General features: G+C 48.6%; 1 protein-coding gene across 1 annotated transcript in view; it reads right to left on the bottom strand.

Annotated features, from left to right (window-relative positions):
• LOC147692440 (sodium/calcium exchanger 2-like) overlaps positions 1 to 14026 on the bottom strand; it is a 1124793-nt gene that overhangs the window by 734203 nt on the left and 376564 nt on the right. The window contains exon 3 of the mRNA XM_086938642.1: positions 11906 to 11985. The gene's annotated coding sequence lies outside the window, so the exon portion shown is untranslated. The remainder of the gene's footprint in view (positions 1 to 11905; positions 11986 to 14026) is intronic.

Here is a 14026-nt window from a genome sequence, read left to right on the forward strand (position 1 = left end):
TTCTGCATGAGGGAAACGGAAAGCGATTATGTTTTAGATTTGTTTTTTAATTTTGACAAATGTCATGTTCAGAGTTTTCTACCAGCCAACCAGTCGAGCAAGGGAGGTTTGGGTTTCACCCATAGATTCTTTAGGATGTAGAGAATTAGAATACATATAGTTTTAAAACTTCCCAAATAGTAATGAGTATGATAGTTGATACCTGACATCAAATGCACAGTGATTGTGCCACAATTTATCTATTTATGTTACTAATACATAATTGATTGTGCGGACCACATTCCCTAGAAAGAGCACCATTTTGATAATACCAAACTCAAGTTCTTGGATCATCGTCATAGAATGTATGCTTGATCATTTGAGAAATAGAACAAAATATTGAGCACATGTATTTAAAAAATGAGTCTATCTCTACATTTTTCATTATATTGTTGGCAGCAATGGCACTTTATCCCTATACTTATTCACCACTAATGCTACTCACCAAAAAGGCATTTAGACGCCTTGTCTTGAGTTTTAAGCGCTATATAAATGCAATTACAATTCAGTTAAACATAGCCATGAATGTGCTGAAAAACCTACAAAAGGTTGTAGGCGTCCGCTAAGAAACCACTGAGGTACATTAGCTTGAACAATGTAACACCATTTCTTTTAAAGCTCTAGCACAGAGGCGCACAAACACCACATACGTGAAAAGATTATTAATAATTTAAAATAGAAATGATTTAGAGGAAAAATAAGGATCAAATGCTGAAAAGCAAAAAATCCAATAGTTAACTATATAACGCAATGGGAGAGAATGGCAAGTAACACACAATGACCCGTATTATGAATGGCATGGAGGAGGGTTAAATATGTATCGTTCACCATGAAATCTGACACCGTAGTGGTTACAATTAATCATGAGCGATATGTAGCAGTCATTACAAGATGATCAATGAGAATGGAGGATAACACGGTAAGCAGCTTTATTGGTGTCTGTTGCTTATCATGAATCGAACAAATAGATACAAAATAATCACATGCGTTTGTTTCTGGCCCCCACACGCGAATAAAGGCAAAACTGGAACATCTTTAAATGGCACAGTGGCAAATGCAGGTTATGAAGTTATGGAAATGAATTTTTTAATCCACATTGTTTGATCTTGCTAAAGTGTCTTGGATTTAAGATTCCTTAGTCATGGACGAGCTTACATAATGGGCCATAACTTAGTCCTGTCTCATGCATTGTGGTCTTACTATGAGCGAGATAGAAACTCAAAGCACTAGACTCAGGTGGTGGAAGGCTACTGTCTTTACGCGGATAAGAAGCTTGAGCGCAGTAGTGGCAGCATACCATGTTTTCAATATTAGTGATCACTAGAGCGAACAGGCCTTCTTCACTCTGTCAGTGGGGTGGTGTCTTCTGGCCCACTCATACAAAGTTTTGCTGCTGTGTACTTAACACCACCTTGGCCTTTCTCTGGATTGTATGTAGTGCCTGTCACCGCACATGGTTGCGTGTGCATTCTGGGATGTATGTACGCCCGTGAAGTGGTGCAGTATATGAGAGTTTGCATGCATATTGTTGCATGTGCTCACAGGGATGTATGTATGCTTGTGAAGGGCACAATACAAGGAAGTCTCTGGGTTCCCATTTAGGAGTCCCAGGGCTTGCTGGCGCAGTATGAGGAGGTAGAGGAATCTCCTAGACAGATTTAAGGACTGTTGCAGTCCTGAGAACTGGGTGGGTGGACACATACTGGCAGAAAGAAGAGCCTGGAAATTCATGTACTTCAAAATGACTCTTTGATTCCAAGAGAGGCATCTGGCCAAAGGGGCCTGGACATCTCAGGAAGGTGATGGGCTGATAATTATCAAATACAAAGAGCAGGGATGAGGGCCTTTTGGTAACATTTTGATTCACAAATCACCGAGGCTTATATCCAGGTGAGAATTTTTAGGCCCTCTCATGGTCTGTGTTTCAGACTATCAGATTCGGAGACACACCTGCTGGGATTGACTACTATCTGGAGAAAGAGTACAACAGAGGAATAGGCACTTCAAACTGGGTAACCCCCAGAACACAAACTTCAAAGACATAAACACGAAATCACATCTGTGTCAATCAATCAATCAATCAGAGTGCTTGTAAAGTGCTACTTACCAGTGAGGGTCTCAAGGCGCTGAGGGGAGGGGGGTGCCACTACTGCTCGAAGAGCCAGGTCTTGAGGAGTCTTCTGAAGGCGAGTAGGTCTTGAGTCTGCCGTAGGTGGGTGGGGACGGTGTTCCAGGTCTTGGCGGTGAGGTAGGAGGAGGATCTGCCGCCGGAGGTTGTTCGTTGGGTGCGGGGGACAGCAGCGAGGCTGGCGGAGTGGAGCTGGCGGGTGGGGGTGTAGAAACTGAGTCTGCTGTACCGGTAAGCTGGTCCGGCGTTGTGGAGTGCTTTCTGTGCGTGGGTGAGGAGCTTGAAGGTGATCCTCTTGTCGAAGGGGAGCCAGTGTAGGACTCTCAGGTGGGGGGTGATGTGGCTGTGGCGGGGGATGTTGACTATTAGTTGGGCGGAGGCGTTTTGGATGCGTTGTAGTCGTCATAGGTGTATGGCTGGGATTCCTGCTTAGAGTGCGTTGCTGTATTTTAGTCTGCTGCTGACGAGGGCTGTGTCACCGTTCGTCTTGTTTTGGTCAGGATCCACTTATAGATGCTGCGGAGCATGCAGAGGGTGTTGTAGAAGGAGGAGGAGACGGCGTTGACCTGTTTAGACATGGAGATGGAGGAGTCAAGGATGAATCCTAGGTTGCGTGCATGGTCGGTGGGTATCAGTGCTGTTCCCAGTGTGGTCCGCCACCAGGAGTCATCTCAGGCTGAGGGGGTGTGTCCGAGGATGAGGACTTCCATCTTGTCAAGTTCAGTTTCATACAGATGCTCCTCATCCAGTCGGCGACGGCCTTCATTCCCTCGTGGAGGTTGTTTTTGGCGGTGTGTGGGTCCTTGGTGAGGGAGAGGATGAGCTGGGTGTCTTCGACATAGGAGATGATGTTGAGGTCGTGATGGCGGGCCACTTGTGCGAGGGGGGCCTTGTAGACGTTGAACATCGTCGGGCTGAGGGATGAGCCCTGGGGGACGCCGCAGATGATGTCGGTGGCTTCGGATCGGAAGGGCGGGAGGTGGACTCTCTTGATTCTGCCGGAGAGGAAGGACGTGGTCCAGTCAAGGGCCTTCTCTTGGATTCCGGCTTCTAGGAGGCGTGTCTTTAGAGTGCGATGGCAGACCGTGTCGAAGGCGGCTGACAGGTCTATAAGGATGAGGGCTGATGTTTCGCCGTTGTCTAGCTGGCACCTGATGTCATCTGTGGCGGCGATGAGGGCTGTCTCGGTGCTGTGGTTTGGTCTGAACCCGGACTGGGACGGGTCCAAGATGTTGTCTTCCAGGTGACGGGCCAGTTGCATGTTGACGATTTTCTCGATGACCTTCACCATGAAAGGGAGCAGGGAGATGGGCCGGAAGTTCTTGAGGTCCTTGGGGTCCGCCTTGGAATTCTTGAGGAGGGCGTTGATTTCGGCGTGCTTCCAGCTTTCCGGGAATGTCGCTGTTTCGAAGGAGATGTTACTGACCTTCCATAGTTGGGGTGCGATGGCTGTGTCTGCTTTGTTGAATACGTGGTGTGGCCACAGGTCTGGCGGAGATCCTGAGTGGATGGAGTTCATGACCTTGCGTGTCTCGTCGTCTTTGACGTTGGACCAGGAGGTCAGGCGGTTGTCGCTGGTGGTGTTTACAGGGGAGGTGGAGTCTGGCGTAGTCGGGGCGGTCGTGGTGTTGAAGCTGTCATGGATGTCAGCGATCTTGTGGTGAAAGAAGATGGCTAGTGAGTCGCACAGTTCTTGTGAGGGCGGGATGGCGTTGGTGCTGGGGTTGTAGAGTTCATTTATGATGCTGAAGAGCTCTTTGCTGTCGTGTGCGTTGTTATCTAGGCGGTCTTTGAAGGAGGATCTCTTGGCTAATCTGATGAGGTGGTGATGTCTGCGGGTGGCATCCTTGTGGGCTGCGTGGTTGTCCGGTGTGCATTTGTGGAGCCATATCTTCTCCGGTTTCCAGCATGCGCGTTTGTAGGTCTGAAGCTCGTCGGTGAACCAGGTTGCTCTCTTGCTGGCATGGCTGCTGGAGGGTTTCTTGAGCGGGGCGGTGGTTTTGGCAAAGTCGTTGATCCACTGTCTGAGGTTGCGGGCTGCGGCGTCTGGGTTGATGGGGTCGGTGGGTGGGTTCTGGGCAAGGGTGGTGATCAGCTGGTCTTCGGTGACTTTGCTCCAGCAGCGGCGAGGTATCTGTTGGGTTCGGTGGTGCGTGGTTGGTTTCTTGAAGGTGAAATGGATGCAGCGGTGGTCGGTCCAGTGGAGTTCGGTGGTGTGGTCGAAGGCGACGTGGGTGCCTGTGGAGAAGATGGGATCCAGTGTGTGGTCGGTGGCGTGGGTGGGTGTGGTGACGAGTTGTCTGAGGCTGAGGTTGGCGAGGTTGTCGATCAGGGTGGCGGAGTTGGCGTCGTTGTTCTCGAGGTGTAAGTTCAGGTCCCCGAGGAGGATGTAGTCTGTGGAGGCAAGTGCGTGGGTGCTGGCGAGATTAGGATGGAGTTGCTGAACTGAACTTGGGGATCCGGGGGGTCTGTAGATGAGTGTTTCTCTGAGGGTGGTGTTAGGGTCGGTGTACATCCGGAAGTGCAGGTGTTCGGCGGTGTTGAGGGTGTTGTCTGCGTGGGTGGCAACCTTAAGGGTAGACTTGTGGACGATGGCTATTCCTCCTCCGATTCCGTTGGCGCGATCCCTGCGGGTGATCTTGTAGCCATCCGGGATGGCTATGGCGATGTTGGGCACTGAGGAGTCGTTCCACCAGGTCTAGATCAGGAAGGCCACATCTGGGGCAGAGGTTTCGAGCAGATCCCAGAGCTCGACGGGGTGTTTGCGTGTGGAGCGGGTGTTGAGGAGTATGCAACGGAGGTGGTTGGGTCCAGTCCTGGAGGTTTGGTGGCTCTGTCGCAGCTGAAGCTGCAGGTGTGGCAGGAGAAATGTCCGTGGGTCGGTTTCAGGGCGGCCTGGAAGCAGGTGTGGTTTCGGCCGGCGATGAGTGCGTAGAGGGGGTGGCGTCGTAGCGGAGTCTAGTGTTGTGGCGTTCGCGGGGTCCAGGGTTTCTGGCGCTGGACATGGTCCAGGCGCGCACGGGCGCAGACGGGCTTGCCTTTGGCAGCCTTCGGTGCACAAGCGGCACGCCAGCGCAGTGTCCGGCATAAATGGGAGGTGGGAGGGAGGAGCAGCTGGGAGGCGGGAGGCAGGAGCAGCGAGTGGGCAGGGGCGGGGCCGCAGGGGGCACAGCGGCAGGGATACAGTGTTGCAGAAGGCAAAATGGGGCACAAAAAGGGGGGAAAACGAGTGGCACAGAGCAAAAAACGGGGCACAAGAAGTGGGAGTCAGTGGCACAGAAAGCAAAATGGGGCACAAAAGGGGGGGAAAACGAGTGGTACAGAGCAAAAAACGGGGCACAAGGAGGGGGAGTCAGAGGCACAGAAAGCAAAATGGGGCACAAAAAGGGGGGAAAAACGAGTGGTACAGAGAAAAAAACGGGGCACAAAGTGGGGGAGTCAGTGGCACAGAAGCAAAATGGGGCACAAAAAGGTGGGGAAAATAGTGGCACAGAGCAAAAAACAGGGCACAAGAAGGGGGAGACAGTGGGACAGAAAGCAAAGGATGGAGGACACTTACCAGCGGCAATGGTAGCAGGTCCACACAGTCGGAGCTGCATGGAGGGGGAGCGACCTACCAGGAGGGTCAGGGGTCGCTCACCTCACCGCGCAGCGTCCGGTATTTATGGGGAGGTGGGAGGGAGGAGCAGCTGGGAGGCGGGGGCTGGGGGCGGGCCGCAGGGGGCACAGCGGCGGGGAGGCAATGGTGCGTAAGGCAAAATGGGGCACAAAAAGGGGGGAAAATGAGTGGCACAGAGCAAAAAACGGGGCACAAGGATGGGGAGTCAGTGGCACAGAAAGCAAAATGGGCCACAAAAAGTGGGGAAAAACGAATGGTACAGAGTAAAAAACAGGGTACAAGGAGGGGGAGTCTGTGGCACAGAAGCAAAATGGGGCACAAAAAGGGGGGGGATACCAGTGCCACAGAGGAAAAAACGGGGCACAAGGAGGGGCAGTCAGTGGCAGAGAAAGCAAAATGAGGCACAAAAAGGGGGGAAAAGCGAGTGGTACAGAGCAAAAAACGGGGCACAAGGAGGGGGAGTCAGTGGCACAGAAGCAAAATGGGGCACAAAAAGAGGGGGAAAAGGAGTGGCAAAGAGCAAAAAACGGGGCACAAGGAGTGGGAGACAGTGGCACAGAAGCAAAATGGGGCAGAAAAAGGGGGGGGGACGAGTGGCGCAGAGCAAAAAACGGGGCGCACGGAGGGGGAGACAGTGGCACAGAAAGCAAGGGACGGAGGACACTTATCAACGGCAGCGGTAGCAGAAGCACACAGTCGGAGCTGCATGGAGGGGGAGCGACCTACCAGGAAGGTCAGAGGTCGCTCGCCTCACCACGCAACGTCCGGTATATATGGGGAGGTGGGAGGGAGGAGCAGCTGGGAGGCGGTAGCAGCGAGTGGGAAGGCCGCAGGGGGCACAGCGGCGGGGAGACAGTGGTGCAGAAGGCAAAATGGGGCACAAAAAGTGGGGAAAAACGAGTGGCACAGAGCAAAAAACGGGGCACAAGGAGGGGGAGACAGTTGCACAGAAGCAAAATAGGGCACAAAAAGATGGGAAAACGAGTGGCACAGAGCAAAACACGGGGCACAAGGAGGGGGAGACAGTGGCACAGAAAGCAAAGGACGGAGGACACTTACCAGCAGCAGCGGTAGCGGGGGCAGACAGTCGAAGCTGCCTGGAGGGGGAGCAACCTACCAGGAGAGTCAGGGGTCGCTGGAAGAGGATTACAAAAAGGGGAGCTTTAGACTCCCAAATTACCTTCCTGAAGCTGTACATCAACATGGAGAAGCAAGGGGTTCCTGCCTGCTTGGACCAGGACTTGGGCCTAAGGGTCTGACAGTCTTCCTGCTGGGTGAATGGAAATTACCCAGAGAATCAAGACCAATGGCACTGAAGCCTGGAGCACCAGCTTCTGCCTGACCCATGAGCAGAAGGCCTTGTAAGAAGTTGAGATTCCCTTGAGGGAGTAAAATACATTGGGGATCCTGTCGAGTCGACCCCTGAAGCATAGTCTATGACTGGGTTCCACATAGGGACTGTCACACCAATTGGGGGATCCACCTCATGTGTGCATTGTTAACTGCCCCCATATGCCAGGTGGAGGCCATGGTGAAGCACTGTGGTAAAGATAGGGCCAAAGAGGAACTTAGCCGTGGTTTGCAACCTCCATATGCCAGGTGGGAGCCACAAGGAAACTTACGGGGCGTTGCCCTAGTGCAAGGCTTTGGTGTGTGAGGGTCATCACCCTGTGCAGCATTGTGGCCCAAAATGGGATGCCACCTTAAGTATGTGGCTCACGACCACCATATGCCAGGAGGGGGCCATGGTGGATTTTTAGGGCCATTGTCCTGGTGCAGTGCTGACGTGAAGAAGTAAAGGCCATTGACTGTGCAGCATTGTGACCCACAGAGAGACTCAGCCTCGAGTGCTTGAGGTACAATTCTTGCATGCCGGGGGGAGCATTGGAAGAACTCAAGGACAGTTGCCCATGAGCCTGGATCAACTGTTTACTCAGAGCTGCTACTGCAACATTGGAACTAGCATAGCACCCTGGGATTGCCATTGGAGTCAAGAAGTACTCATCGGGACAGCAAAGGAGCACCATGGTGGTCCAGACCTTGTGACGGCTGCGAGGAGACTTCCGCTCATCACCGGCACCGCTAAATTATACCTTGAGCTTAGACTGCTGAACCCTTACCAGGCCTACCGTTTGCCTTCAGAGAGTAAGACTGCACCTCCAAATGCAGAGCCCTAGAGTAGCAAAACCTGCTCTGACTGTGGCGCTAGAGGCACACATACACGTCTGATTTTGAATTGTCATTGTGAGACTTCTAAGACTCACATTATATAGTGGGGCTTAACCAAGATGTTGATTCAACTGAATTGGGTATAACCCGGTCCATTGCTACAAGGGTGGGATGCTACTGCCCACTGGCAGTATGCTAGATCACATTCCTTACGGACAGTGTGTTATTATTTAGTGTGTACTTCACTTTATGTGTTTTATAAATGCTACTTTTTACAAAAGTGAGCATTTGGATGAACATTCAATTATTGCTGTTGCTGAGTGTATGTTGAGTTGTGAGCCTATGTTCACCCTACACCTACATCATCTCTAAGAAGACTGCTCGAATCCCACTTACAAGGGTAGTAAAGTGCAGAAGAACTACTTGGCCCTGTTATTCTGAATCCACGGAGGGGCAGGCCCCAGAACATGAGGCGTAAAAGGCCTCAACCAAAAGGGTTGGGTCCAGTAGCTCCATCTTGCCCTGTGGCCCTCTGAATGGGGTTCTGCCATGACACCTTTCACTTTTACCTGAATAATTATGATTAAGCAACACTCTATTGGTGCAAAGGTTTTCTACATAGCTCCTATGTCAGTATCTAAAAAGTTCCAGTGGACAAGTGATGGTGATGATGTGAAGTTCTGCCTGGGACTTGTTTAGTACCTTATTTGCAGCATAGCTATGAGGTCAGATTTTGAAAGTCTTTGTGGCCTTTCAAACTGCCAAAACCTTAGCCCATTTTGCTTAGAGTTAGGGTTAACTACAATCTTCAAATGTAGATATTACACAACTCTAAAATTCTTGATCAATAGCTCCACTCCCAGAAAGGACCAGCTTAGTGACCCACAGGTAAAATTACGTTTGCAAACCCAAATGCTTAAGGGTACAATGCATGACAACTCAGGCCCTTTTGAGCATTAATACACAGAAAAAAGTAGCAGTGGGTCAATTGAAACAGTTAGTTCCCAATATATGTCTGAGAAAAAAGAAACGCCCCAGCATGGAGAAACCCGTGAAGTGACACTATCCCAAAGTGAGTATCTTTCCAGTGTTGAAAAAATACCCATCAGTTGTCGATCCTGAACGCCCTATTCATCATCTGGGTTCCTTCACACCGGGAAGGTAGGTGTTTTTTTAGAAAATCACCATCAGTTTGTATTTAGACAACAGAACCCAAAATGTGTTAGTGCATCGTAGGGTGTGAGGGGGCAACTGTAGAGCAGTGCTAGTGAAAAGGTGAAAAAAGGGTGAAAAGTGATATGTACACTAAAATTGGGTCGTAGAAAGGATAACAAACTTTATTAAACACCTTAAGACTCCCAAATCAATAAAATGCGTGCGATAATAGTGGCTTGAACATATAGCCACTACTCATTCTATACGGTCAACATGTTTCTGCAGACTTGAAAATGGACCCTGATCGGTGTCCTGCTGCATTCTTCAGGACCATAATCGCGACTGCCCGTTAAAAAAGGTGAAAGGAAGAATATCACCTGGGTATTTTAGTAGCTCTTCATTCTCCCAAATGAAAGGAGAGAAATGCTCCACCCCACCTGGCCTCAGCTCAGGTAAATGGAGCCCCGCACTTCCGGTCGGTACTCCAGACGTCCCTCTGGGCTGTCTTGGGGAGGATTATTCATTCAGAAGGCTTGCAGCATCAAGAGAAAAACTATAAATGATGGTCAGTGAAGGGCATGTGCTTTCTAGACAGAGTCAAAACACAGTTTACCTCCACTAGTAGATGTGTTTTTTAGGGTCATCCCTCCTCTGGTCTCTACTATGGGGTAAAAATTGATATTTTATGTTTTGTGTCCTCATCTTTAGTCTCATTAGGATGGATAAATGCTTCCATGCACGCAAATTTACCGGCTCAGCATGCCAGAAGAGATGAAGGACACAAGGCTTAATAGTAGTTTTGAGAAAATAGTTAGGAAACAACTTCATGTCAGGAAGTAACATAGCAAGATCCATGTAGGTCTGTTTTGATTAAGATATTACTGCAGTGGGAGTGGAGCTTCCTTCCAGTGCATGGTTAGAGCAGCAACCCATAGCCAATCATTGCAAATATTTCTAGGATGACTGTATTACCCAACGACAAGGTCTAGACAGCCTTTCCCTCCTCAGAGGGGCTTCTGGAAAAAAAGGGCTTGTCCTCTTCCCACAATGCACTACGGGGGTATTATTGACAGGAGACAGGTTCCCTCTCCAGTGGCCAAGCTCTGGTGGGACACCTAGGGGCAGATTTACAAGGTCTAGCGCATCTCTGCAAATCAGCAGGGATGCGCCAGAAAACTTGCGACACGCATAACTACCTGTGCGCCACCACGGATGCACCGCACTTACAATGCGGCGTGCGTGGCGCACGGATAGGCTGTCGCATGTCGTATCTGCCCACGTACGGTTGGTGAAGTGCTGGAGTCGTGTCGCGGGCACAATGCAACTCCAGCACTGTTCCAACCCGGCCTCTCTCCAACATGCTGCGTCTCGCCTTACGCCGGCTTCAAGCAAGTGTAAGGTTTTGAAACAGCAACGTCGGAAAATTGACTGAGTGAAATCTTGTAGATTTCACTCAGGCACTTTTCCGAGGCCTTCCTGTGACGGAACACCCACACTGCGACGATACGCCCACATTACACCTGCTGCAGGTATAATGTGGCGCAGTGCTTTACAACGTTACGTATCTGCCTAGATGCGTCACGTTGTAAATCCGTCGCAGTGTGGAGCTTGCTTTACACCGCTAGGCCTGGAGACGAAGGGAGCAGAAGGAGAACAGCAGTTGGGAGCTAGAGCTGTTCTTGATGTTTCTCAATGGGTAGCAGATATATTCATTCTTACACTCAATGTTAAAAGATGTTCACCATGATGCCAGGGTACCCCAAGGAAAGGTGCGCCACAGATCATTACAAACAAGCCCCCATCCACACGAAGTTTACAATCATTATTACAAACTTTACAATCATTATTACAAACCCCTTGCACAGAGTGTTAGAAAACTTTAACATTAAATACAAAAATAATCACAAACCTGGCCCGTATACCCTGGGCCCCTGGACATCATTTACAGGGCAAGGCAAAAAAGGCAACACTTAAACCAGCAACTGCTACTCACAAAACATGAAATCTACTTTCATCATCTAGGATCTTGACAAACAAGTCAAGCTGAGCTGCATTTAAAAACTACATGGTAGAAAGACCGATTGAGGGGTTCTCTAATCCACAGAATACATAGGGTGACCTTAATGAGCACCACTTGTACTATTTGTTCAGTAACCACCTCCCTCAGGGTCATTATGGACACTATTTCTAGTTCTAAACTTTCATAGGATGACCTAACACATTTTGGTTGTTGTAGTATTGCTTTGCTTTCGTTGAACTAATTAGAATAGCACACCTTAAAACAATGGTTTGTAGGTGAAATATTCAGAACTGAAGACCTGTAGAGAGGGGGCCATCCTATCTGTTTGGATACTTCCTTATGGAATAGGGTCTCCTCAACTGTACCGAAAGGGGCATTGCAGAAAACCCACGTGGAAAAAGGCTTCCTCTCAGCTTGACAGTGTCTTTCTATTATTTCCCATACATTCTGTACCCAAATAAATTGACTGAAGGAAACGACACATATTGAATTGTAGGAAATGCTAGGGGGTACTGTATTTTAAGATAACTAATGGGTTAAGGCTTCTGCTGCAAAGATCTATCAGCATCCTTCAAGACACTTAGTATCATAATTGTAAGACCGATTAAGTGGTTGATGCACTTGCTGTGCAAGTCTCTGTGTTATCTGGTGGTCACAAATTGTAAGCTTCATAATCATAAAACAGCTTAAGTGGGTTATTATTGCTGCTGCAGAGCACGGTGTATTCTAATAAAATAGCTCAGCAGGCTAATGCACATGCTGCATAAATACTCACGTAATCTGGAAGTGGCAATTTCCAATCCTGATAGAAGTACTCAGGAGGCTATCTTCTCATTGTCACCATCGCCATGTAACCTGCAAGGCATAGGTTTGAATACTTTGAAACTCGAACTCCACCTTTTATTCTTATAATGCTGATACAGGGGGCACTGAGTTATGTTTTCTAACATATTGAAAAGGGTGAAAAAATGATTTTGTAATGTTTGGTATATAACAGGTAATGTTTAGTATGACAGTGCATATCGACTTATAATCGTACAATGCATTGTTTATAGTGCATTGAATAGCCATGGCACTTTCCTAAGCTGTCATTAACGCAGGGTCCAACGTATCGTGCAGCAATTCCTTTAGCTTCATCACACACATTGTATACACTATATATAAGTGTATATCTGTAAGGCTATTTTGGGGACTATAGAAAAATAAAAAAACCTTGCAGATCTCAGTTAATAGCTGGAAAAATGGCATGTAATTGTATTTTTATTTCCCTTGATTGGTGGTCGAATATGGAAGAAAGAGGTGGCTGTGCCTAGCTTCGCTGCCTCTAACCTCCATCTTCTAGTCCATGTCAGAACTAACTGACAAATGTATTAATTTTCTTTAAAATAGGGATTTCTCGGCAGGGATGCAGTGGTGAGGAAAAGAAGCACTGGCAAAGCTATAGGTTTCACCTTTGCGAAAGCCATTGGCTTTGCCAATGTGTTTAGACATGTTGTACACCAAAAAGGCCGCTGTTCAGCACGGCTAAAAGTTGGTGGCGTAGAGGAGAGTGGCATGGAGTGGAGTGTAATAGAGCAGTGTGCTGGAGAGTGGAGTGTCATGGAGGGGCGTAGAGTGACTTGGAGTAGCGTGGAGTGGCGTGGAGTGGCAAACTGTGTAGTGGAGTGGTAAAGAGTGGAGTGGAGTGGCTTAGAGTGGAGTAGAATAGATTAGAGTAGAGTGGAGTGTCATGTAGTAGGATAGAGTGTCATGGAGTGGCATAAAATGGGTTGGAGTGTTGTGGACGGTCATGAAGTGTCATAAAGTGTTGTGGAGTGGCTTAGAGTGGAGGAGAGTATTATGGAGTAGAGTGGAGAGAGTAGAGTGGAGCAGAGTAGAAAGGAAGGGCGTAGAGTGGAGGTGCTTAGAAAGGAGTAGAGTGTCGTACAGTGGAGTGGCTTTGACTGGAGTAGAGTGTCGTGGAATAGTGTGTCGTACAGTGGAGTGGCAGAGAGTGTCTTACAGTGGAGTGGCTTAAAATGTTGTAGAGATGAGTGGAGGGGCATAGAGTGAAGTAAAGTGGCATAGAGTGGTGCAGAGGGAGTTGCAAACATTAGTGTAGAGTGTTTTGGCATAGAGTGGAGTAGATTGTCGTAGAGTGGAGTGGCATTGATTGGAGTAGAGTGACATGGAATGTAAAGGCCTATTTACAGAAAGTGAGCACTCATCGAAGATTACGGTAAATAGGTTATGCTCCACAGGAGGGAAAAACTCAAGCTGAACAGCCTAAAATAAATATAGCAAGCAAATAGAAAGCAAGCAAATGTGAGTTACAAAACACAAAACCAATGGTAAGCAGTGGGCAGAATTCATTCCCAGGGAAGTTTTCAGAATGTCCCTAAGAAGCGGTTAGCAAGCCAGACAGGCTTCTACCTAATGAGCCTCTAGTCCCCCACCAGGTTGCAGCCTGCTGTTCAGCGTACACTAAATGTGTGCAAGTGCCATTTTCATGCATGCATCTACATGTTCACTTGCTCCCCGCACAGGATACAGCTGGGATAATTCGCCACTATAAGGACCAAAAGCCAGTTGGGCATTCCGACTCCTATACCAGGCACTTCTCATCCTAAGTCAGTGCTTACAACATGAAAACATGAATTATAATGTGAACTTGGCCATACTAGTTTCAGCCAGTGCCTAATGCCAAGAGCACCATAATTTGAAATGCTAGCCTTTTACAACTTAAAATGAAATTTTAAGTTGAAGTTATAAAGCAAACGTGTTTTGAGTCGGGTTGTGCTGTTAAAAAGGCAGGTTTAAAGCCAAAGATGCCTGCCCTTCTATCCACCTCCATCACTGTCCCCATTCCCTCCTCTGTAGAAGCATTGCATGGCTCTTGCTGCAGGAGGTTAAATTG

This window comes from Lissotriton vulgaris, chromosome 9 (genome assembly GCF_964263255.1).
Source record: "Lissotriton vulgaris chromosome 9, aLisVul1.2, whole genome shotgun sequence".
Lineage (NCBI taxonomy): Eukaryota > Metazoa > Chordata > Amphibia > Caudata > Salamandridae > Lissotriton > Lissotriton vulgaris.